This window comes from Carassius gibelio, chromosome B24, assembly GCF_023724105.1.
Source record: "Carassius gibelio isolate Cgi1373 ecotype wild population from Czech Republic chromosome B24, carGib1.2-hapl.c, whole genome shotgun sequence".
Classification (NCBI taxonomy): Eukaryota; Metazoa; Chordata; class Actinopteri; order Cypriniformes; family Cyprinidae; genus Carassius; species Carassius gibelio.
This window is the reverse complement of record NC_068419.1, coordinates 3,573,252-3,601,238: the sequence shown is the minus strand read 5'-3', so window position 1 is coordinate 3,601,238 and position 27,987 is coordinate 3,573,252. Positions and strand designations below refer to the sequence as shown.

Genomic DNA, 27,987 nt, shown 5'->3' with positions numbered 1-27,987 from the left:
CGATTTTCTCATAAGAAACAACAAAGTACAGATGTAGGCCAACATACGATGTAAGTAAGATATTCATTTCACAGTGTAAACAGCTTCAGTGATTATACTGAGAGTTTATGAAAGTGGTTAAATTGTTATTTGATAATGTGAATGTTCTTGGCTTTCTTTTTCTACGATGAAAGTGTTATAATTACAATGTTCACATTAAAACAACGTCAGTCATATATAATGGCATGACACCCGACCCATATACTGAAGTACCTAAGTAAAAAAGCTGGGGTTTTATGCGTAGTTTGATTGCACTATTAGGCTACATTGCTCATCTCCCATTATAGATCGGCTAACATTAAGGTGCAAAATGCATCTACTTACACATATTTGAGAATCGAGATATTTCATGTTATATTTAACACATGAATCTTTCGAAAAAAACGGGAAAAAATATTAAAACACGATAAGCACATATCAGTTATATTTATATGGCTGCTGCAGGACGAGCATGACGAGCTTTATTTAGCATTTTGTCAGTAGCAGAAATACAGGGAACAGAAATAAAAAAATTAAAACATCAGAGAATAAAATAGGCCTACATATATAATTTTCATTGTAATTAATGTGAGCATATATTATTTACCTTAAATGTCTAATATATATATATTTCTTCTAACATTTTTAGTATAACAGTGTACTAAAGTTATTTAGAAATGAATATTCCTGGAAACCATGGACTATTCTTTATGCTGCTGCTGATTGAATGTAAAGCTTTATGTAGAGTTTTTGTGTACATGCAGTTGTCTTTTAAAAAAAGTCCAAATTATGGATATAAAACAAAAACAAAAAAATCAAAATTACAACAAAGTCAAAACCTTCTTGTATTTTTATTTTTAAATCTCAAAATCTACTCATTGTATATATTCATTGTGTTTCGCCCACTGCGCTCACTCTGTAGCTCATCTTTAGCCTGAGCTCTGGCACCTCAATGACAAGTCTCAATCTGTGTGTAGAGAGGAGTTCCTTTGCCTAGAGCTTGAGGAATTTAGACAAGTGTAGTAACACTCAGAATGTGTTTGAGTTATGCTCCATTCCTGTGACGCAGAAAAACAAGGCAGTCAAACACACACAGAGGGTGAGGCTTACACTGCTCTTAGGCTTGATAAGTAGAAAATCAAGCGCTTGCTGTAAGGAGCCTTGAAGAGATTCCACTGGACTATTCTCAAAGAGAACAACCTACAGACGCATTTAACAAATAACATTTGAAAGGAAAATCAGGTGTTTGACGGACATCCTGTGACTGCATATTAACTAAGGTTAGCTGACTCCATAAACTAAAGTCTTGAATGATAAAATGAGCTAATGCTGATTCTTTTGCTGATGTTTTAATATCAATGTATTTATTTAATCTTTAAATTACAGTTGTCTTCTTATCAAATAATTGCCATTATGTGAGTTTTGTTTAGTTGGTCTTGTGAGATATAGAATAACAGACTGTTATAGAGAGAATGATGTATGTAGTAATGTGCATGCGGAAGTGTACATTTTCAGCAAAACAAAATAAATATATAAAAAGTGTGGAATATTTATATCCGACTCAGTGTTTATCTTCAAACTATTACAAATCTTTCATATTACAGGATTTTTTTGGTCATAAATACACTAGACAGCAGACATATGATTACCTAAAAGATTGGTATTTGATTGAAAATGTAATGTGAAGATATCATTTACGGTTAAAAAACATTGATCCAGTATCAGTTTTAAAGTATTTTTAACTGCACAACATTGTCTAAAATATTCCAAGCTTCTTAACAACCATAGTTTTTTTCATAACTAGCAAAAAGCAGTTTGGTGATGACGCAGATACGGAGAACATTCGAGAACGTGCTGGAATCTCTGGCTCAAGAGCTCAGACCCGAACACTGAAGCATTAAAATAAAGGAATAAACTCTGGTCTGTAAACTTTTCCAAACTTCTTTTCATATCTTTTCTTCCATGAATTCACAATAAAGCATTTTTGGTGAAGACAGATAGAATATGGACAGAATTCGTCCTCATGGGCTTCACACACACCTGAACACTTTACACATAAAATACAACGAGAATTATGTTTCTGTTTTTGACGTACGTGAAATGTTGGTTGTTTCATGTGGAATTTCAGTAGAAGTTATAAATTGGAAATGTTGTAATTACAGAGTAAATTTGCTGTATCTAGTAACAGCATATTAACTGAAGTTACTCCATAAACTCATGTTCAAGTATTAAATGATAAAACATGAATTAATGCTGATTCTTTTAGTGGCTTTTACATCATTGTGTGTTTTTGATGATTAAATTACAAAACAATTATGTAGTAATTTGTTACATATGTACATGTATTATTGTGTACATGAATAAAAATGTAAAAAATATTTTTTTACTGATAATATTTTTCATTAACGCTATTACCAGTCTGTGATATTATAATAATACAAATATAAGCCTATATATGGCAAAATATATATATATATATATATATATATATATATATATATTTCATTGTCTTTTCTAAAGTGTCAGTTTTGCAGTAATGTGTTAATGTGAACACCACACGAAGTATTTAAGAATAACATCAAACTGTTTGCTTATTTAATTCTTTAAAAGGCTATTTGGTAACTGTGTACCTAAAGTAATTATGTTTGTCCAAAACATTGTTATAATAAATCAGTTCCACATAATATATCTTGTGTATTTTTCGTCCATTTTTATTTATTTAAAAACAATTTTTATGACAACAATCATTTATCCAATACAGAGAATGCCAGAATGTTTGGGAATATTTACACACACTTTCATACACACATCAGTATATTTTAGAACAGAATAAAACATGGTTTTTAGCAGGAGTCATCAGAAAGACATTTCACATCGGGCCTTTTGTCAGCGCAGAGGAGGAGGAGCACCTGCAGCACCTACAGGACATCGCCACGTCACTTTAGTGTTTTTTCCTTTTGTGGCATAGGAACAAGTTCTAACCAGCACACATCTCACAGGGATCACTAGTGATGGGTCAGGCACAGATTTTACACATTCTTAGATGAGCCTAAAGAGAGGGTTTGATGTGGACTCCCTTTAAGATTTGAGACCAGATACACCAGCACTTCAATCTGAGTCATCAGCAGAGGTTTGATTGTTTGGGGTCAGCAAACAGAAAAATCCAGTCTTAACAATGGACAAGATGCTGTAGAGCATGTTCAAACAGTACAGATCTGTTCTTCCTGCTGTGTTTTCTATCAACTGTTCGTAATCTATTTTTGAGGCACATCCTTCCTCTGAGTTTGTGATACCTTTGTATATTCCCACACATTTTTTGGATCTCAAACTGAAAATAGGAGTGCCACTGTCACCTGGCTGACCTGCCGTGGACATCAGAAACTCATTTCTTTGCCTTTTCTCATTCATGGTAGAGGAATGAGTGATATCTGTGCACGTGTGCATTTGAAGATCCCCCTGGTTATCAAATGTGTAGAAATATAAATCCTCGCTCTTACCGGGTGCACAGATGCGGTCAAGTAAACCTTTTCCAAAAACATCTGTTTGACCGAGTAATTTAACAAGGCACTGATCTTTGTCATGAAACATGAGGTGTTTTTTGGGAAGTTCTGCCTCATAAATCAGAACAGAGTCTGTGGTGGGGAAGAACACATATGTGTCATATAGACAAGAGTACTCAAATGTATGACCGGCGGTCAAGATGTAATCATTGCCCAGGTAGACTCCATAGCAGGACTTGATTTTCTTTTCTCCTTTCAGTTTGATCAAGCACACTGGCTCTCTTGGTAACCGGAATTCATTCTTATCAGACTGTCTGGAGATCTCTCCATTTCTGAACAGCAGTGGACCTGGATGTGATTTTAACATTTCAATGCAAGCTTCCACATCAGAGGAGCTCATGCAAGGAACGGTGAATCCTTCATTCCTTATGCTGCAGTGGAGAGAGACATCTTCCTCATGGCTTGTTGAATTGGATGAAGGACCAGTGCTCTCATCAGCTACAAACACAGTCTGAAACACACAACACACACATCAACATGTAACAATTATTTGTCACTCTGAGATAATGGTAGTTACTTTGATACTTTGTATGAAAAGTATTTATTATACTCATAACTGTATTGTTTTTTTTTACCTGTTGCAAATTCATGAATGCAGTTTTCGTTTGATGTCCTTTTGAACCTTCTTAATTTAGTAGTTTGTTGATCAATGGCCTGAAATATAAAGAAATTTAATTAAAGTATTTACACAGCTAAACTAAATCATCAGTTAATGTCATGTAATGTAGATGAGAGTTATTGCTTTAGTATTTGATGATTTTATTAACAAACAAATTAAGTTGTGGATTTACATATCGACCCTTAGCCAGTTGAACCATTTTAAACAGCTGTCAGACACTTTTATTCGAAGGGACTTACATAGCATTCAAGGTACATATTTTGTCAGTTCTTGCTTTCCCTGGGAATCAAACCCCATGACCCAGGCATTGCTAGCACTGTGCTCTGTAGTTTGAGACCCTCTTTTACACCTTAATTGGGCCCTTTATCTAATTTTCAGTTTGAGTAAAGACTAACTTTTACCCCCAGTTTCTAAGACAAGCCTTCTAAGATTTCTTAAAAAATATCCTAATTTGGGCTTCATTTGGGTTATTCTCAAACAGAACACTTTACATATCTGTTTAATAAAGAACTTTGAAGACTAAGATTTTCAAAAAGAATAATGAAATAGAGACATATTGCTAGCAATGTGAAATAGCTGTTTTAAAATTAAGCAAAAGAGATTTGATTGGAGCGGGAAACTAGGTCCTCAAGCCTGGACTCAAAAACACGGATGGCACGCATCATCAGTGAACTATATATGTGTATATGTGTGTATATATATGTATATGTATATGTATATATGCATATATATATGTATATATATGTATATATATATATATATATATATATATATATATATATATATATATATATATAGTTCAGTGATATATCACAGAGCGATACAGAACTCTGCAGGAAATTCATGGGAGGTATCAGATCTGTGGGCGTGGACCAAAACAGAGGGGCGTTTCCATGTTACCTGATTGGTCTACGTCATAGTCACGCGTAGGTTTAGGGGTGGGTTCAAGAGGGATCTGTAAGTGCGTTTGACTTAGAAGCACAGTTACAGATGGCTATAGGCGAGTTACATTATTGGAACTGAAAAGGTTCGAATAACCCGAAACACACGTGATCGTTGTCATGTGGTGAATCTGGCCAATCGTGAAACAGCTGTGTCGTCATCAGGGCACCTGCAGTCGCTATGGATAATAAAATAAAATAAAAAAAACTGCGGCGGCTGAGTCAGCCGGCTGCTCTTGAAATGCTCTCGTGGTACTTTGATGCCACACGTGAGAGTTATGTTTGCATCGGCGCTGTCTGAAGTCGGACAAAATTTCTAACCGGCATGGACTGCTTTAAGTCAGATTGTGATCGGTTTACGCAAAACTGAAGTCGAACGCACCTTTTATCAATGTGTGACTTAGAAACACCCACCAGTTTGAAAACACCCACAAAGTCAGAAAACCCCACTTTTGCTTAGCAGAGACCTCAATCTCAAAATACCGGTATCATCTATAACTCTAATTTTGTTTATTATTGAATAGATAGTAGCCTATATAAAGTAGTCTAACTAAAGCTCTGAATAATAGTAAAGTAAGAACTTACCTTGTCCGGATTCACACTTGTATCCCAGTCCAGAAATCCAGAGATCCAGCCCGTCAGACTGAGGTGAAACACTTGCAACAGATACTTATGAAGCCAAATTCTCGGCAATTTGAAATTGCTGTTATGAAGCGAAATGGGACTCGTACCCGAACTCAGGATGACCGAGGCGCGCATACCGGCTAAGTTACGAGGCATAACTCTCCGGTCTTGAAGGAACCCCCGATATCAGAATTCCCGAAGCGCACTTCTGTCTTTGTAGGGATGCCGTCGACCCGGTCCTGTACACTGCTGTTCTTTCATGTTGAACCACGGACATCCGAAGCGCTCAGATACCCAGGGATTGAAACCAAGTGTCCGAAGTTGTCATCTCCCACTTCGGGATTTCGCGAGCCGGTCTTGAAACGAAACGAGCGGATGTCCGAGGTTATGGCTGTTTTGTAGCGAGGTGAGAGTTTGCGAGCTGGGACTCCTACTCCGGATGCCGAAGAGCGTCGGCATCGATACTTGTGTGAAGACATGATGCCAAATTTTCGGCAATTTAAAACTGCTGCTATGAAGCGAAGTCAGGATATCCGAAGCGCACTTTTGTCTTGCAGGGATGCCGACATCGGGTTTGAACCACCTTGCAGGTGCAGGGATGCCGACATTGGGTTTGAAAGAGAACGAAGAGGGAGATGTCCGAAGCTATTGCTGTTTTGTAGCGAAGTGAGAGTTCGCTTCCTGGGACTCGAACTCTGGACTTCCGAAGAGTCTCGGCGTTCCATGTCAGCGCCGTTGCTCACCTGGCTATCGACCTCGAAGCACACCCACAGTGATTTCTGGTATACTTATGTTCGTAACATGAAGCCTGTTTCTCTGAAACCACGTGACCAAACCTGCAGAAAATAAAAAATAAATAAATGAATAAATAAATAAATCTGTAAATAAATATATATATAGAAATAAATAAATAGGCCTACGTATAAAAATGCATGAATAAATACATTTAAAAATAAAATTTATAAATAAAATAAATATATACACGAATTAAAGTATAAATAAATAAAAGTAAATAATTATAGAAATAAAAGTTAAATAAATACAGAAAATAATACATAAAATAAAAAGTAATTTAAAATATAAATTCATTTTATTACAAATGAACTGTTTTTGATTTTATCACATCATTTATTTCACCTTTTTAATACATTTATTTATTCATCTATATATTTATTTATTTATTTTTATTTTCTGCAGGTTTGGTCCTCCATACAAATCTTCTCGCTTTGGCTGGCACTGAGCGAGAGAGACGAGTTTTTACAGCGCTGCAACTTGTAACCAATCCCACACGATTCTGCTGAGCTGCAAAGACCAATCAGAGACGTTGAGATGAGTCATCGCTTAAATGTTTTGTTCAGTGCGCGAACTCGCTGAAGGAATTCTATTCTCTGACGATTTTCTCATAAGAAACAACAAAGTACAGATGTAGGCCAACATACGATGTAAGTAAGATATTCATTTCACAGTGTAAACAGCTTCAGTGATTATACTGAGAGTTTATGAAAGTGGTTAAATTGTTATTTGATAATGTGAATGTTCTTGGCTTTCTTTTTCTACGATGAAAGTGTTATAATTACAATGTTCACATTAAAACAACGTCAGTCATATATAATGGCATGACACCCGACCCATATACTGAAGTACCTAAGTAAAAAAGCTGGGGTTTTATGCGTAGTTTGATTGCACTATTAGGCTACATTGCTCATCTCCCATTATAGATCGGCTAACATTAAGGTGCAAAATGCATCTACTTACACATATTTGAGAATCGAGATATTTCATGTTATATTTAACACATGAATCTTTCGAAAAAAACGGGAAAAAATATTAAAACACGATAAGCACATATCAGTTATATTTATATGGCTGCTGCAGGACGAGCATGACGAGCTTTATTTAGCATTTTGTCAGTAGCAGAAATACAGGGAACAGAAATAAAAAAATTAAAACATCAGAGAATAAAATAGGCCTACATATATAATTTTCATTGTAATTAATGTGAGCATATATTATTTACCTTAAATGTCTAATATATATATATTTCTTCTAACATTTTTAGTATAACAGTGTACTAAAGTTATTTAGAAATGAATATTCCTGGAAACCATGGACTATTCTTTATGCTGCTGCTGATTGAATGTAAAGCTTTATGTAGAGTTTTTGTGTACATGCAGTTGTCTTTTAAAAAAAGTCCAAATTATGGATATAAAACAAAAACAAAAAAATCAAAATTACAACAAAGTCAAAACCTTCTTGTATTTTTATTTTTAAATCTCAAAATCTACTCATTGTATATATTCATTGTGTTTCGCCCACTGCGCTCACTCTGTAGCTCATCTTTAGCCTGAGCTCTGGCACCTCAATGACAAGTCTCAATCTGTGTGTAGAGAGGAGTTCCTTTGCCTAGAGCTTGAGGAATTTAGACAAGTGTAGTAACACTCAGAATGTGTTTGAGTTATGCTCCATTCCTGTGACGCAGAAAAACAAGGCAGTCAAACACACACAGAGGGTGAGGCTTACACTGCTCTTAGGCTTGATAAGTAGAAAATCAAGCGCTTGCTGTAAGGAGCCTTGAAGAGATTCCACTGGACTATTCTCAAAGAGAACAACCTACAGACGCATTTAACAAATAACATTTGAAAGGAAAATCAGGTGTTTGACGGACATCCTGTGACTGCATATTAACTAAGGTTAGCTGACTCCATAAACTAAAGTCTTGAATGATAAAATGAGCTAATGCTGATTCTTTTGCTGATGTTTTAATATCAATGTATTTATTTAATCTTTAAATTACAGTTGTCTTCTTATCAAATAATTGCCATTATGTGAGTTTTGTTTAGTTGGTCTTGTGAGATATAGAATAACAGACTGTTATAGAGAGAATGATGTATGTAGTAATGTGCATGCGGAAGTGTACATTTTCAGCAAAACAAAATAAATATATAAAAAGTGTGGAATATTTATATCCGACTCAGTGTTTATCTTCAAACTATTACAAATCTTTCATATTACAGGATTTTTTTGGTCATAAATACAGTAGACAGCAGACATATGATTACCTAAAAGATTGGTATTTGATTGAAAATGTAATGTGAAGATATCATTTACGGTTAAAAAACATTGATCCAGTATCAGTTTTAAAGTATTTTTAACTGCACAACATTGTCTAAAATATTCCAAGCTTCTTAACAACCATAGTTTTTTTCATAACTAGCAAAAAGCAGTTTGGTGATGACGCAGATACGGAGAACATTCGAGAACGTGCTGGAATCTCTGGCTCAAGAGCTCAGACCCGAACACTGAAGCATTAAAATAAAGGAATAAACTCTGGTCTGTAAACTTTTCCAAACTTCTTTTCATATCTTTTCTTCCATGAATTCACAATAAAGCATTTTTGGTGAAGACAGATAGAATATGGACAGAATTCGTCCTCATGGGCTTCACACACACCTGAACACTTTACACGTAAAATACAACGAGAGTTATGTTTCTGTTTTTGACGTACGTGAAATGTTGGTTGTTTCATGTGGAATTTCAGTAGAAGTTATAAATTGGAAATGTTGTAATTACAGAGTAAATTTGCTGTATCTAGTAACAGCATATTAACTGAAGTTACTCCATAAACTCATGTTCAAGTATTAAATGATAAAACATGAATTAATGCTGATTCTTTTAGTGGCTTTTACATCATTGTGTGTTTTTGATGATTAAATTACAAAACAATTATGTAGTAATTTGTTACATATGTACATGTATTATTGTGTACATGAATAAAAATGTAAAAAATATTTTTTTACTGATAATATTTTTCATTAACGCTATTACCAGTCTGTGATATTATAATAATACAAATATAAGCCTATATATGGCAAAATATATATATATATATATATATATATATATATTTCATTGTCTTTTCTAAAGTGTCAGTTTTGCAGTAATGTGTTAATGTGAACACCACACGAAGTATTTAAGAATAACATCAAACTGTTTGCTTATTTAATTCTTTAAAAGGCTATTTGGTAACTGTGTACCTAAAGTAATTATGTTTGTCCAAAACATTGTTATAATAAATCAGTTCCACATAATATATCTTGTGTATTTTTCGTCCATTTTTATTTATTTAAAAACAATTTTTATGACAACAATCATTTATCCAATACAGAGAATGCCAGAATGTTTGGGAATATTTACACACACTTTCATACACACATCAGTATATTTTAGAACAGAATAAAACATGGTTTTTAGCAGGAGTCATCAGAAAGACATTTCACATCGGGCCTTTTGTCAGCGCAGAGGAGGAGGAGCACCTGCAGCACCTACAGGACATCGCCACGTCACTTTAGTGTTTTTTCCTTTTGTGGCATAGGAACAAGTTCTAACCAGCACACATCTCACAGGGATCACTAGTGATGGGTCAGGCACAGATTTTACACATTCTTAGATGAGCCTAAAGAGAGGGTTTGATGTGGACTCCCTTTAAGATTTGAGACCAGATACACCAGCACTTCAATCTGAGTCATCAGCAGAGGTTTGATTGTTTGGGGTCAGCAAACAGAAAAATCCAGTCTTAACAATGGACAAGATGCTGTAGAGCATGTTCAAACAGTACAGATCTGTTCTTCCTGCTGTGTTTTCTATCAACTGTTCGTAATCTATTTTTGAGGCACATCCTTCCTCTGAGTTTGTGATACCTTTGTATATTCCCACACATTTTTTGGATCTCAAACTGAAAATAGGAGTGCCACTGTCACCTGGCTGACCTGCCGTGGACATCAGAAACTCATTTCTTTGCCTTTTCTCATTCATGGTAGAGGAATGAGTGATATCTGTGCACGTGTGCATTTGAAGATCCCCCTGGTTATCAAATGTGTAGAAATATAAATCCTCGCTCTTACCGGGTGCACAGATGCGGTCAAGTAAACCTTTTCCAAAAACATCTGTTTGACCGAGTAATTTAACAAGGCATTGATCTTTGTCATGAAACATGAGGTGTTTTTTGGGAAGTTCTGCCTCATAAATCAGAACAGAGTCTGTGGTGGGGAAGAACACATATGTGTCATATAGACAAGAGTACTCAAATGTATGACCGGCGGTCAAGATGTAATCATTGCCCAGGTAGACTCCATAGCAGGACTTGATTTTCTTTTCTCCTTTCAGTTTGATCAAGCACACTGGCTCTCTTGGTAACCGGAATTCATTCTTATCAGACTGTCTGGAGATCTCTCCATTTCTGAACAGCAGTGGACCTGGATGTGATTTTAACATTTCAATGCAAGCTTCCACATCAGAGGAGCTCATGCAAGGAACGGTGAATCCTTCATTCCTTATGCTGCAGTGGAGAGAGACATCTTCCTCATGGCTTGTTGAATTGGATGAAGGACCAGTGCTCTCATCAGCTACAAACACAGTCTGAAACACACAACACACACATCAACATGTAACAATTATTTGTCACTCTGAGATAATGGTAGTTACTTTGATACTTTGTATGAAAAGTATTTATTATACTCATAACTGTATTGTTTTTTTTTACCTGTTGCAAATTCATGAATGCAGTTTTCGTTTGATGTCCTTTTGAACCTTCTTAATTTAGTAGTTTGTTGATCAATGGCCTGAAATATAAAGAAATTTAATTAAAGTATTTACACAGCTAAACTAAATCATCAGTTAATGTCATGTAATGTAGATGAGAGTTATTGCTTTAGTATTTGATGATTTTATTAACAAACAAATTAAGTTGTGGATTTACATATCGACCCTTAGCCAGTTGAACCATTTTAAACAGCTGTCAGACACTTTTATTCGAAGGGACTTACATAGCATTCAAGGTACATATTTTGTCAGTTCTTGCTTTCCCTGGGAATCAAACCCCATGACCCAGGCATTGCTAGCACTGTGCTCTGTAGTTTGAGACCCTCTTTTACACCTTAATTGGGCCCTTTATCTAATTTTCAGTTTGAGTAAAGACTAACTTTTACCCCCAGTTTCTAAGACAAGCCTTCTAAGATTTCTTTAAAAAAATCCTCATTTGGGTTATTCTCAAACAGAACACTTTACATATCTGTTTAATAAAGAACTTTGAAGGCTAAGCTTTTCAAAAAGAATAATGAAAAGAGAGACATATTGCTAGCAATGTGAAATTGCTGTTTTAAAATTAAGTAAAAGAGATTTGATTGGAGCGGGAAACTAGGTCCTCAAGCCTGGACTCAAAAACACGGATGGCACGCATCATCAGTGAACTATATATGTGTATATGTGTGTATATATATGTATATGTATATGTATATATGTATATATATATATATATGTATATATATATATATATATATGTATATATATATATATATATATATATATATATATATATATATATATGTATGTATGTATGTATGTATGTATATATATATACATATACATACATATATATATATATATATATATATATATACATATATATATACACACACACATATATATATATAGTTCATTGATATATCACAGAGCGATACAGAACTCTGCATGAAATTCATGGGAGGTATCAAATCTGTGGGCGTGGACCAAAACAGAGGGGCGTTTCCATGTTACCTGATTGGCCTACGTCATAGTCACGCGTAGGTTTAGGGGTGGGTTCAAGAGAGATCTGTAGGTGCGTTCGACTTAGAAGCACAGTTACAGATGGCGATAGGCGAGTTACATTATTGGAACTGAAAAGGTTCGAATAACCCGAAACACACGTGATCGTTGTCATGTGGTGAATCTGGCCAATCGTGAAACAGCTGTGTCGTCATCAGCGCACCTGCAGTCGCTATGGATAATAAAATAAAAAATAAAAAAACTGCGGCGGCTGAGTCAGCCGGCTGCTCTTGAAATGCTCTCGTGGTACTTTGATGCCACAAGTGAGAGTTATGTTTGCATCAGCGCTGTCTGAAGTCGGGCAAAATTTCTAACCGGCATGGACTGCTTAGTCAGATTGCGATCGGTTTACGCAAAACTGATGTCGAACGCACCTTTTATCAATGCGTGACTTAGAAACACCCACCAGTTTGAAAACACCCACAAAGTCAGAAAACCCCACTTTTGCTCTGCAGTGACCTCAATCTCAAAATACCGGTATCATCTATAACTCTAATTTTGTTTATTATTGAATAGATAGTAGCCTATATAAAGTAGTCTAACTAAAGCTCTGAATAATAGTAAAGTAAGAACTTACCTTGTCCGGATTCACACTTGTATCCCAGTCCAGAAATCCAGAGATCCAGCCCGTCAGACTGAGGTGAAACACTTGCAACAGATACTTATATGCAGACATGATGCCAAATTCTCCGCAAATTTGAAATTGCGGGTAAATTGCTGTTATGAAGCGAAATGGGACTCGTACCCGACTCAGGATGTCCGAGGCGCACATACCGGCTAAGCTACGAGGCATTACTCTCGGTCTTGAAGGAACCCCCGATATCAGAATTCCCGAAGCGCACTTGTGTCTTTGTAGGGATGGCGTCGACCCGGTGCTTTCATGTTGAACCAGGGACATCCGAAGCGCTCAGATACCCAAGGATTGAAACCGAGTGGGAGATGTCCGAAGTTACATCTCCCACTTCGGCATTTCGCGAGCCGGTCTTGAAACGAAACGAGTGGAAAATGTCCGAGGTTTTGTAGCGAAGTGAGAGTTCGCGAGCTGGGACTCCTACTCCGGATGCCGAAGAGTGTCGGTATCGATACTTGTGTGGAGACATGATGCCAAATTTTCGGCAATTTGAAACTGCTGCTATGAAGCGAAGTCAGGATATCCGAAGCGCACTTTTGTCTTGCAGGGATGCCGACATCGGGTTTGAAATGAAACGAAGAGGGAGATGTTCGAAGCTATTGCTGTTCTGTAGCGAAGTGAGAGTTCGCGAGCTGGGACTCGAACTCTGGACTTCCGAAGAGTCTCGGCGTTCCATGTCAGCGCGTTGCTCACCTGGCTATCGACCTCGAAGCACACCCACAGTGATTTCTGGTATACTTATGTTCGTAACATGAAGCCTGTTTCTCTGAAACCACGTGATTTTGGCAGTCGTGTATGGAGGACCAAACCTGCAGAAAATAAAAATAAATAAATAAATCTGTAAATAAATACATGTGGGAATAAATAAATAAATGTGGGAATAAATAAATATGTATAAAAATGCATGAATAAATACACTGAAAAATAAAATATATAAATAAAATAAATATATACACGAATGAAAGTATAAATAAATAAAAGTAAATAATTATAGAAATAAAAGTTAAATAAATACAGAAAATAATACATAAAATAAAAAGTAATTTAAAATATAAATTCAGGGTTACATTTTTACAAATGAACTGTTTTTGGTTTTATCACATCATTTATTTCACCTTTTTAATACATTTATTTATTCATCTATATATATATATTTTTTTTTTTTTATTTTCTGCAGGTTTGGTCCTCCATACAAATCTTCTCGCTTTGGCTGGCACTGAGCGAGAGAGACGCGTTTTTACAGCGCTGCAACTTGTAACCAATCACACACGATTCTGTTGAGCTGCAAAGACCAATCGGAGGCGTTGAGATGAGTCATCGCTGAAATGTTTTGTTCAGTTCGCGCACTCGCTGAAGGAATTCTATTCTCTGACGATTTTCTCATAAGAAACAACAAAGTACAGATGTAGGCCAACATACGATGTAAGTAAGATATTCATTTCACAGTGTAAACAGCTTCAGTGATTATACTGAGAGTTTATGAGAGTGGTTCAATTGTTATTTGATAATGTAAATGTTCTTGGCTTTCTTTTTCTACGATGAAAGTGTTATAATTACAATGTTCACATTAAAACAACGTCAGTCATATATAATGGCATGACACCCGACCCATATACTGTAGTACCTAAGTAAAAAAGCTGAGGTTTTATGCGTAGTTTGATTGCACTATTAGGCTACATTGCTCATCTCCCATTATAGATCGGCTAACATTAAGGTGCAAAATGCATCTACTTACACATATTTTAGAATCGAGATATTTCATGTTATATTTAACACATGAATCTTTCGAAAAAAACGGGAAAAAATTATTAAAACATGATAAGCATATATCAGTTATATTTATATGGCTGCTGTAGGACGAGCATGACGAGCTTTATTTAGCATTTTGTCAGTAGCAGAAATACAGGGTACAGAAATAAAAAAATGAAAACAGAGAATAACATAGGTACATATATAATTTTCATTGTAATTAATGTGAGCATATATTATTTACATTAAATGTCTAATATATATATTTTTCTTCTAACATTTTTAGTATAACAGTGTACTAAAGTTATTTAGAAATGAATATTCCTGGAAACCATGGACTATTCTTTATGCTGCTGCTGATTGAATGTAAAGCTTTATGTAGAGTTTTTGTGTACATGCAGTTGTCTTTTAAAAAAAGTCCAAATTATGGATATAAAACAAAAACAAAAAAATCAAAATTACAACAAAGTCAAAACCTTCTTGTATTTTTATTTTTAAATCTCAAAATCTACTCATTGTATATATTCATTGTGTTTCGCCCACTGCGCTCACTCTGTAGCTCATCTTTAGCCTGAGCTCTGGCACCTCAATGACAAGTCTCAATCTGTGTGTAGAGAGGAGTTCCTTTGCCTAGAGCTTGAGGAATTTAGACAAGTGTAGTAACACTCAGAATGTGTTTGAGTTATGCTCCATTCCTGTGACGCAGAAAAACAAGGCAGTCAAACACACACAGAGGGTGAGGCTTACACTGCTCTTAGGCTTGATAAGTAGAAAATCAAGCGCTTGCTGTAAGGAGCCTTGAAGAGATTCCACTGGACTATTCTCAAAGAGAACAACCTACAGACGCATTTAACAAATAACATTTGAAAGGAAAATCAGGTGTTTGACGGACATCCTGTGACTGCATATTAACTAAGGTTAGCTGACTCCATAAACTAAAGTCTTGAATGATAAAATGAGCTAATGCTGATTCTTTTGCTGATGTTTTAATATCAATGTATTTATTTAATCTTTAAATTACAGTTGTCTTCTTATCAAATAATTGCCATTATGTGAGTTTTGTTTAGTTGGTCTTGTGAGATATAGAATAACAGACTGTTATAGAGAGAATGATGTATGTAGTAATGTGCATGCGGAAGTGTACATTTTCAGCAAAACAAAATAAATATATAAAAAGTGTGGAATATTTATATCCGACTCAGTGTTTATCTTCAAACTATTACAAATCTTTCATATTACAGGATTTTTTTGGTCATAAATACAGTAGACAGCAGACATATGATTACCTAAAAGATTGGTATTTGATTGAAAATGTAATGTGAAGATATCATTTACGGTTAAAAAACATTGATCCAGTATCAGTTTTAAAGTATTTTTAACTGCACAACATTGTCTAAAATATTCCAAGCTTCTTAACAACCATAGTTTTTTTCATAACTAGCAAAAAGCAGTTTGGTGATGACGCAGATACGGAGAACATTCGAGAACGTGCTGGAATCTCTGGCTCAAGAGCTCAGACCCGAACACTGAAGCATTAAAATAAAGGAATAAACTCTGGTCTGTAAACTTTTCCAAACTTCTTTTCATATCTTTTCTTCCATGAATTCACAATAAAGCATTTTTGGTGAAGACAGATAGAATATGGACAGAATTCGTCCTCATGGGCTTCACACACACCTGAACACTTTACACGTAAAATACAACGAGAGTTATGTTTCTGTTTTTGACGTACGTGAAATGTTGGTTGTTTCATGTGGAATTTCAGTAGAAGTTATAAATTGAAAATGTTATAATTACAGAGTAAATTTGCTGTATCTAGTAACAGCATATTAACTGAAGTTACTCCATAAACTCATGTTAAAGTATTAAATGATAAAACATGAATTAATGCTGATTCTTTTAGTGGCTTTTACATCATTGTGTGTCTTTGATGATTCAATTACAAAACAATTATGTAGTAATTTGTTACATATGTACATGTGTTATTGTGTACATGAATAAAAATGTTACAAATATTTTTTTACTAATAATATTTTTCATTAACGCTATTACCAGTCTGTGATATTATAATAATACAAATATAGGCCTATATATGGCAAAAATATAAATATATTTCATTGTCTTTTCTACAGTGTCAGTTTTGCAGTAATGTGTTAATGTGAACACCACACGAAGTATTTAAGAATAACATCAAACTGTTTGCTTATTTAATTCTTTAAAAGGCTATTTGGTAACTGTGTACCTAAAGTAATTATGTTTGTCCAAAACATTGTTATAATAAATCAGTTCCACATAATATATCTTGTGTGTTTTTCGTCCATTTTTATTTATTTAAAAACAATTTTTATGACAACAATCATTTATCCAATACAGAGAATGCCAGAATGTTTGGGAATATTTACACACACTTTCATACACACATCAGTGTATTTTAGAACAGAATAAAACATGGTTTTTAGCAGGAGTCATCAGAAAGACATTTCACATCGGGCCTTTTGTCAGCGCAGAGGAGGAGGAGCACCTGCAGCACCTACAGGACATCGCCACGTCACTTTAGTGTTTTTTCCTTTTGTGGCATAGGAACAAGTTCTAACCAGCACACATCTCACAGGGATCACTAGTGATGGGTCAGGCACAGATTTTACACATTCTTAGATGAGCCTAAAGAGAGGGTTTGATGTGGACTCCCTTTAAGATTTGAGACCAGATACACCAGCACTTCAATCTGAGTCATCAGCAGAGGTTTGATTGTTTGGGGTCAGCAAACAGAAAAATCCAGTCTTAACAATGGACAAGATGCTGTAGAGCATGTTCAAACAGTACAGATCTGTTCTTCCTGCTGTGTTTTCTATCAACTGTTCGTAATCTATTTTTGAGGCACATCCTTCCTCTGAGTTTGTGATACCTTTGTATATTCCCACACATTTTTTGGATCTCAAACTGAAAATAGGAGTGCCACTGTCACCTGGCTGACCTGCCGTGGACATCAGAAACTCATTTCTTTGCCTTTTTTCATTCATGGTAGAGGAATGAGTGATATCTGTGCACGTGTGCATTTGAAGATTCCCCTGGCTATCAAATGTGTAGAAATATAAATCCTCGTTCTTACCGGGTGCACAAATGCGGTCAAGTAAACCTTTTCCCAAAACATCGGTTTGACCGAGTAATTTAACAAGGCATTGATCTTTGTCATGAAACATGTGCTGCTCTATGGGATGTTCTGCCTCATAAATCAGAACAGAGTCTGTGGTGGGGAAGAACACATATGTGTCATATAGACAAGAGTACTCAAATGTATGACCGGCGGTCAAGATGTAATCATTGCCCAGGTAGACTCCATAGCAGGACTTGATTTTCTTTTCTCCTTTCAGTTTGATCAAGCACACTGGCTCTCTTGGTAACCGGAATTCATTCTTAACAGACTGTCTGGAGATCTCTCCATTTCTGAACAGCAGTGGACCTGGATGTGATTTTAACATTTCAATGCAAGCTTCCACATCAGAGGAGCTCATGCAAGGAACGGTTAATCCTTCATTCCTTATAACTGTACTCATAACTGTACTGTTTTTTTTTTTTTACCTGTTGCAAATTCATGAATGAAGTTTTCGTTTGATGTCCTTTTGAACCTTCTTAATTTAGCAGTTTGTTGATCAATGGCCTGAAATATACAGAAATTTAATTAAAGTATTTACACAGCTAAACTAAATCATCAGTTAATGTCATGTAATGTAGATGAGAGTTATTGCTTTAGTATTTGATGATTTTATTAACAAACAAATTAAGTTGTGGATTTACATATCGACCCTTAGCCAGTTTGACCCATTTTTAACAGTTGTCAGACACTTTTATTCAAGACACAGGCTTCTGTGCGACTCTCTGGTTATGAGAAGGAAGAGGATAATGATGATGGTGACGATGAAGCTCAGGACTGCATCAAAGGTTTAAGCCAACGGCGAGACTGCATCAGAAACAACCGTAAGCTATCAAACGTTTATCAAATTAAAAATATTCCAGACATAATACCTTTTTTAAAAAAGTGTTTTAATAAACTATGCTTTAAATAATCCTAATTGTTCAGTTAATCGTGTTTATATATATTTTTAAACTGAGTTTGCGTTTAAAGTTGTTGATTTGATAACCGAAAGTGGCAATGCTTTGGCATTATTTTAATAAATTATGTATGCAGATTTAATTTAACACATTTAACACAGGTTTAACACAGATTTAACACATTTAACACATGTTTAACACAGATTTAACACATTTAACACAGGTTTAACACAGATTTAACACATTTAATATGAACTAAAACACGATACATTTTATAATTTGCAACAATGGGAAAAAAACGAGACACATTCGTATCGGAATTCAAAGTTTTTATTATATTTTTTATAATTGATCAGTTCATCTATTTTTCTTATATTTGAGCTCTATAATAAAAGTTAATATTATTAACCGTTTAATGAGTGGTGCCCTATAACGTACAGTTGTTTAGGAGGTATTTCTACGCGATTTAACCCATAAATAACCCATATGTCGATTGGTTCAGTAATATTAAATTATATTTCTGACATAAATAAAACCAGTTGATTTAGATGTTACCACTTCTTTAATGTTTACACACCAGGTAAAATAAAAAGTTTATTTGTAGCCTGGTATCTGGGATAATGTTTGTTTATTTGTTTATTTATTTTTAGTAATAAAAATAAATAAACTTTCTTCATTGATATCTCGTAAATTATATTAAATATAATTAAGCTTTTTTTTTTTTTAACCATAGACAAAATATATAAATACTCCTTTTGATGAAAGATTGGTGAGGTGTTAAGCCTGAAAATGTGGAATAAATCATATTTACCCAACTGCTATATATATAAATATATATATATATATTTTTATTAAAAAACACTAGTATTTCAAACCTATGTTTCGTTAAATTATTGTAGACATTATTATAGAAATATATTACATTGATATCCACTGTTAGTAAGTGTTCACAGACATAAATGCAGAACTGAAAGCATATATTTATTATTACAATCTTAATAACAATCTATCTGTCTGACTTACATTAAACTTTGAATGTGGGCATCTGTAACCCTGGAAGGTATTAAATTCAATATTATTTGTGTTGACTCACCTCTGAGCGCAGGTCTTCAGGATATCTGCCTGTAATTCAGACCTCAGTGGTTTCTCTGAACTTCTCTGCTGTTAAGGGGCCAGTGTCGCTCTGAGAGAAACTCTGCCTGGCACCCTATTTGGGCTTTCACTTTGTTTGGCTGACTTTGCATTGCCCCACATTTCACACCAAAACATTTAAAGCACAACGAATCTCATAAACAGGAGGAGGCGTGTTTAAGTGTGGTTGCTGTTTCCTTAAAAGAGCACCCTAAGATGGTCTTGCATCAAAAGCCGTAATATTTGAGTCACAAGCATGTGAACCATGATTAAAGCAATGGTAATTAATGCACATCTTTTATAGTTTCATGGTATCGCTGTGCACAGTGCACGTCACATTGATTTATGTTAACATGACTTCAGGACTTTTTCAGCAATCTGAACTTATCTCTGTTTTGCAACGTTAAATCATGCAATAAGCAGATTTTAAAGGATGTGCTTAGAACAGTTGTCTGTAGTTTCATAAATATCAGATTTGACAGGCAATTTTCAGCTCCACCACACAAATTTAAATGCTAAATTTGTCCCTAAGAAAGTCCCTGCTTGCTAGGTAGTACTTTTTCAAAGGGCCGGAACTTTTGGGGGCGGGACTTGGACGCGTCACATTCTGATTGGTTGAGTTCCTGCAACATTGTATTTCAACCACCATATATTGGCAGAATTGTTTAAAAATATTACTGTTATTGTGTAATGAAATGTAGTTTTAAAATTATGTTAATTGGGTTTATTTTAAAAGACATGTCACCAGACCATTTGCCTTCTTGGTACTTTAGACCACAATGGGAACGCAGATAGTAACAGGTCTGGGGGGGAAGTTTGTGGGACAGATTGATACACTGAAACTGATACATGAAAAGTGGCTTTAAATCATTATTTACTTTAGATCATTTAGCCTAGGTCATTTTCTGCATAATTTTTTCTTTTGCGAAACTCAAAAAACAAACATGGAAGAACAATTATTCTTTTCTGAGAATGTTTTATTTATTTATATTATTTTTATATTTGTAACATAAAAGGGATAGTTCATCCAAAATTTTAATTCTTTCATAATTAACTAACCCTCATGTCGTTCCAAACCTGTATGAGTAGCTATCTTATGTTGAACATAAAAGATATTTTGAAAATTGCTGGTAATCAAACAGATGGTGATCCCATTGACTTCCATAGTATTTTTTTTTTCCTACTATGGAAGTCAATGGGAACCACCAGCTGTTTGATTACCAGCAATCTTCAAAAGAATCTTTTATGTTCAACATAAGATAGCAACTCATACAGGTTTGGAATGACAAGAGGGTGAGTAAATTATGATAGAATTTAAATTTTTGGGTGAACTATCCCTTTTATTACTTAGGAACTCTTGTAGGTTTGTAGCATTTATGTGATACATACATTATATATATATATATATATATATATATATATATATATATATTAGTGCTGTCGAACGATTAATCACAATTAATCACATCCAAAATAAAAGTTTTTGTTTACATAATACCTGGGTGTGCTGTGTATATTTATTATGTATATAAAAAACATACATACAGTATATATTTAGGAAATATTTACGTGTTAAAATTTATATATTTATATTCATATATTTTATATTATATATAAATATATTAAATATACAAACAACATTTCCATGAATTATAGACATGCATGTGTTTGTATTTATATATAAATAATAAATATACAAAGTACAATCATTTGATAGCACTAATCTATATATATAGTCATTATTAGTATACATTTTTATTGTATTGTTATATAAAATTTATATTTTATATATATATATATATATATATATATATATATATATATATATATATATATATATATATATATATATATATATATATATATATATATATATATTATTTAATTTCTACATATATATATTAGTTATTTGCAATAGAATGTAATTACAGTTGAACATGTTTGGCTTGAAAGATATTTGTTTAGATGGTTTGGGTCTCTTGGCTTGCTCTTGAGTTCAGCAGAAAGTCATAATGGTTCCCCACAGTGCAGAGACCAGGTAGGTTTTAATTGCGGTTATATTGTAGGTTTTGATCAGTGGAATTTGAGGTCGAATCTGCTTGGGTGTCTGAGTGTTGCACCAGAACACCACAAGCTTTTAAACTTGCAAACGAGAAGCAGTATGTTTGCAGAAAATTGTTAGATAAAGCGTTCTGTTCAAAAACATGTTCCGTGGGACATCTGATAAAATTGCATTTCAATATTCAAGCCCATTTAATCAGTAAGTAACCATATAAGCAGGATAATGTTGTCATTTGTTTAGTATCAGTGGTCCTGATCACTTCATTTGCATGAATGATTTATAATAATAATAATTAACTGAACACAATCCTTATGTCTTTGTTACATGCTATGCGTGTAATTTAATCTGAGTAAGTATCAAAAATGATCGTAAAATTCAATTGATTCTCAGAGAGCACATATCTTTTCTCACACAATGCCCTACACCCTTTCTCTTTCTCACCCGTTTCTCTGTTTTGTTTTGAGTAATCTGTGGTTGGCAGATCGTTGATGGGTACAATGTTTACTTGAAGCATGCCGTTCACAGTTCATTCGAAACACACACACACACACACACACACACAGATGTTTGTTTGTTTGTATGATTTATAAGTGTTTTGAAAAATGGGGACATGGGTTGTCCTCATAAGTCACCCTCTCCTTGTAATACCTGTGTCATACCCATGTCATTATACAGAGTTGTGTCCTAATATTTCACAAAAACACGCCCACACACACACACACAAAACACCTAAAAACTACTTGCATGTGGCATATATGGACACTTTGATTTTAATAAAATTCTTAATTCGAAATTTATGTATTATGTTTGTGTTTTTATGCATTTTCTTAAATGCAAAATTATTATTTTCATATATATTTGCTGCATTCTGTAATTCTTATATGTTGCTTTATGCGGTTTTAAAATAAGTTGTGTGTATGCTTGCAATCAAGTTGATAGCAGTATTAATGAAATGAAATGCTTATGACCTGTGGGTTTTTTTTGTGCAACACTTCAATTTTGTCACGATACGAGATGTGTTATAGAGTGTCACAGGAAGTATGCTTACTTGGTGCAACTGGACAATTTCCGATCAGAACGATAATGCAGAGACAGTGTTGGTGACATCTGCAGACTCTACACTGAAATTCAGTGTTATACAGTGACCCAATTAAAAACTATTATTATTATTATTTTATTTTTATTAAAAAAAAAATTTTGGGCGGGGGGCTATATGTGTATATATATATATATATATATATATATATATATATATACACATATGTATACATATATACATATATATATACACATGTATACATGTATACATATATATATATATATATATATACATGTATACATATATACATATATATATATATACATATATATATATATATATATATATATATATTTTTTTTTACTGCTTGCTATTTCTAGTTAACTGTAAATCTAAAGTTAGATATGTTTCTAGATCATGGCGATTATGCTAATAATGTAACTTTATATTGTTGTTTTTAATTTACTTACTATTTCAGGAACACACATAATGCATATTTAGTGGAGCTTTTATATTATTTGTTTTTATTATTTATCATTAAGTGTTTTTTTTTTTTTTTTTCAGTTTAAACCAACAAATATAGCAGGTTGGGTTAATGCACCAAAAAAAAAAAAAAAAACTTACTTTTGTGGTTCAGTGCCATTTGCCCTTTCTTTATAAACACTGAGGGATACTGGATAAATATTAAAGGGATAGTTCACCCAAAAATGAAAATTCTGTCATCATTTACTCAGCCTCATGTTATTTCTAACCTGTATGAGTTTCTTCCCTCTGCAGAACACAGTGTATTTTCCCACACTATGGAAGTCAATGGCTACCGTCCACTGTTTGGTTACCAACATTCTTCAGAATATCTTCTTTTATGTTCAACAGAAGAAAGAAATTCATGCAAGTTTGCAATAACTTGAGGGTGAGTAAATAATGAAAGTTTTTTTGCATGTTTTTGGGTTACTGTCCCTTTAACATAGTTGATAATTTTCCAGTTGTGTGTACACCGTAATGGCAGATTTTATTACATTTTTTCATGTTTCGTAAGCTGTTGTCTTGTGATGTCAGGTTGGGTTTGTTCCTCTGTCAGAGTTGCAGATTAGATGACTGTTAGCCTCATCGGGCTTCACAAGTGTTGAGTACTGAGTATGGCTTTTAAAGACATTTTAAGAGTTTTATTTCATGTGAGTGTTTATGTGATCAATGTTTAATACATATCAATACATTTCAGTTCGATTAGCTTTATTGTCACATCCTGGAAACAAGTCATTGCAATACAATAGAAATTCAAGAATCTGTACATACACACTAATACATTACAGGCACATGCTCAAGTCCACATAACTGAAGAAAACTTTCTGAAATAATAAATCGTTGATCAACGAAGGCATCATTTTAAGTTCACTCAAGACATTTATTTAGATGATGAATTTAACTCTAAACGCACATGCAAACATTTGCCTATGAGGATTTTCATTTTTGTCAGTATGAGACGTCTTACAGGTTACCAAAAATACACAAATAAGCAAAATTACCCGCAGCGTGCTCACATTTGACTGGTGGTGGGTGTTAATTTCACACCATGCTGTAGAAAGATGTCATGTTTTCAGATGCTATGTTTGTTCAGTTTATGCTTTTTCTTTTCCATTTTTTTCTATTTTTATCTTGTATTTGCCAGCAGATAGAGTATTTCCTCACGTACGGGCTGCTGACTGAAAGCAGACGTGCACACATGGCACTGTACTGGGTGCCATTTAGATAACTGTGCTCAAAATAAAGATATTGATCAGTAGGGCAGCATTTTGGGTAATATGTGACAGGATGTGACAGATGTTTGGTAGTGGCAGCACTGCCAAACTAGCTAAAGCCCATTTCCTGTGAGTTATTTGCAGAAATGAGTCCTGTTTTTTTTATTTGACACTGTGCCTTGAGTGTTGTTAGCTTCATGCCAGAAATCACAGTTTACAGCAGTGATAGAATCGTGACGTCACTGCAGCTGAAGATGATGCGTGCTATTTGGACGCATCTGCTCTCCACCGAAATTAATGTGAAGGATTGGCGTATCATATGCACGCAAAATTGGCATTTGGCGTATGCATTACACGGAACTGTGTTATTAATCAAAATAAAATATGAATGAATCCATTTCTGATAATCCTGGGTTGCTATGGTCACGCAGGTTTGTTTACGCATTAAACTCGTGTTTAATGTGTGGAATGGAAATGGATGTTGTTCTCTCAACATAGCATCTTGAGGCCACGACATAAGGATGTCGTTACCTCGACAAAATGATCTCGTGGCCACGACATAATATGACGTTCCCACGAGTTAATATGACGTTCCCACAAGTTAATATCCCGTGGCCAGGACATATTATCACGTTCCCACGAGTTATTATTTAGTGGCCACGACAAAACTAAGTAAACCGAACAGGGCCCTTTACGGGCACCGTACAAACATCTCGGTTACGTATGTAACCTTGGTTCCCTGAATAGGGAACGAGATGCTGCGGTGACGTCACCACGTATGGGAACACCTCCGGTGTGACGAATGTCTGAAGCCCTATACCATCCCGCCAATCCTATTGGCCAAATGGCGCATAGCACCACCCTACGCATGCGCACGCATGATATACCTGGGTGCAGCGCGCCATTTCACTCAGATTTCATGACTGAAGATGAAGAAGTTATCAAGGTACGGAACGGCCAGAACCGCAGCATCTCGTTCCCTATTCAGGGAACCAAGGTTACATACGTAACCGAGATGTTCCCTATCATAGGTCACTTCGATGCTGCGGTGACGTCACCACGTATGGGAACGATATACCAAAACGCCTGACGTACCTGATAACTGAGATCCGAGGAAGCATCTGCTCAAGCGGAGAGAACCCGGGAGCCAGGAGCCATCCTCACATCCAGACTGTAGGACTTGATAAAAGTGCTCGGTGAGGACCATCCTGCCGCAGCACAGATATCATCCATAGAAGATCCACTGAGAAAAGCTTGAGAAGAAGCCACAGCTCAAGTGGAATGAGCCTTAATTCCTAAGGGCGAAGCGAGTCCGCGCGCCTCATAGGCCAAAGAAATTGCCTCCACCAGCCAATGGGACATGCGCTGCTTTGTAACCGCATGGCCCTTACTTTTATGTCCAAGACAGACAAACAGCTGGTCAGATTCACGCCAAGGGGCTGTACGATCCACATAAGTCTTTAAAGCTCTCACAGGGCAAAGACTTAGATCTTCTGATCCAGCCTCAGCAGGTGAAAAAGCTTCCAGGAACACTTGCTGAAAGCGAAAGAGGTTAGATGCGACGTTAGGAACATAGTTAGGTCTGGGCCGCAGCAGCACCTTCACAGAGCCCGGTGCAAATTCCATGCATGAGGGTGAAACAGAAAGAGCCTGTAAATCCCCAACTCTCTTGAGGGAGGATAAAGCCATGAGAAGAAGTGTCTTCAGTGTCAGGATTTTATCCGATACGGTCTCCAAGGGCTCAAACGGATGCCCTGATAAACCTAGCAACACAATGGATAAACCCCATGAAGGAACTCGCACAGGGCGGAAAGGCCTCAGCCGTCGCGCACGCTGTACGAAACGAGAAACTAGTGGATGACGCCTCATAGAGGCACCGCCTATGTATTCGTGGTAAGCTGAAATGGCTGCCACGTAAACCTTAAAAGTGGCTGGTGTTACGCCATCCGAAAAACAATCCTGGAGGAACTCCAGCACTGAAGCCACTGGGCAGTAAACTGGATCCACATTACGATTGCCACACCAGGCTGTAATCAGTCTCCACTTGAAAGCATATAAGCGTCTCGTAGAAGCTGCTCTAGAATTCAATATAGTCTCAGCGGTTTCAACAGAAAGACCGGGACATACTAATGCACTCCGCTCAGTGGCCACGCCCACAGTTTCCACAGATCCGGTCTCGGGTGCCAAATCAGCCCCTGTGCTTGTGATAATAAATCCTGTCTGAGGGGAATCTCCAAGGAGAGCCCGCTAGCAGACTGATCAGATCCGCAAACCACGGCTGCGTGTGCCATCGCGGAGCCACCAGCAGCAGCTGTTCCACTCTGTCCCGCGGTATTCTGCATAATACCGCTGGGATCAAACGAATCGGAGGAAAAGCATACAGACTGGTCCTGGGCCAGCTGTGAGCTAGTGCATCCACGCCCAGGGGCGATGGGGGGCATAGGGAGAACCATAGCGGGCAATGCGTAGTCATGTTTGACGCGAATAAATCCACTTTCGCTTGCCGAATATCCGCCATAAAAGATTCACCGTCTGGAGGTGTAATCTCCATTCTCCCTGTTCCAGAGCCTGTCTGGATAGCATATCTGCTCCGAAGTTCAAACGTCCGGGGACATGAACAACTCGGATCGACAGAAATTTTCTCTGAGACCAGAGAAGAACATGTCTCGCCAGCCTGCACAGGGGGCGAGAGCGTAATCCTTCCTAATGATTCAGGTATGAGACAAACGCTGTGTTGTCTGATCAGCAGATTTGCGAATTACTGGAGAGCCAGAAAACTGCCAGTAATTCCAACCGGTTTATATACCAACTGCGTTGTGCAGCTGTCCACACTCCATGGGCTGGTAGCCCTTGACAAACAGCTCCCCAACCGGTCAAAGACGCATCCGTCGTGACGGTCTCTGGGAAAGCTCAAATCCCCAGCCGAACCCCGGTAGGAGAAACTCGGTTGGCATCCATAGCTTTAATGACATCACACAACTCCGTGTCACCGAAATCGTTGGATGCGGAAGACAACGGGGTGAAATATTTCGTCTTTCCGCCCACTTTTCCACTGAAAAGGGCGCATGTGAAGTAACCCCAGACAAATTACGGGGAATGCCGCTGCCAATCGTCCAAGTGGTTAACAGACGGACGCCCTGGAGCCGCAACGGGGCCAGAGCTACATCCATGCATTGAGAAGTACGGGG

General features: G+C 35.9%; 1 protein-coding gene across 2 annotated transcripts in view; it reads left to right on the top strand.

Annotated features, from left to right (window-relative positions):
- Window positions 1-18,638: 18,638 nt before the first annotated feature.
- The window catches only part of LOC128013343 (receptor activity-modifying protein 1), a 29,968-nt gene continuing 20,619 nt past the window's right edge, over window positions 18,639-27,987 (top strand). The window contains exons 1-2 of one of the 2 annotated variants that reach the window (XM_052596262.1): window positions 18,639-18,756; window positions 23,841-23,973. The gene's annotated coding sequence lies outside the window, so the exon portion shown is untranslated. The remainder of the gene's footprint in view (window positions 18,757-23,840; window positions 23,974-27,987) is intronic. The other variant, XM_052596261.1, reaches the window with a different exon arrangement.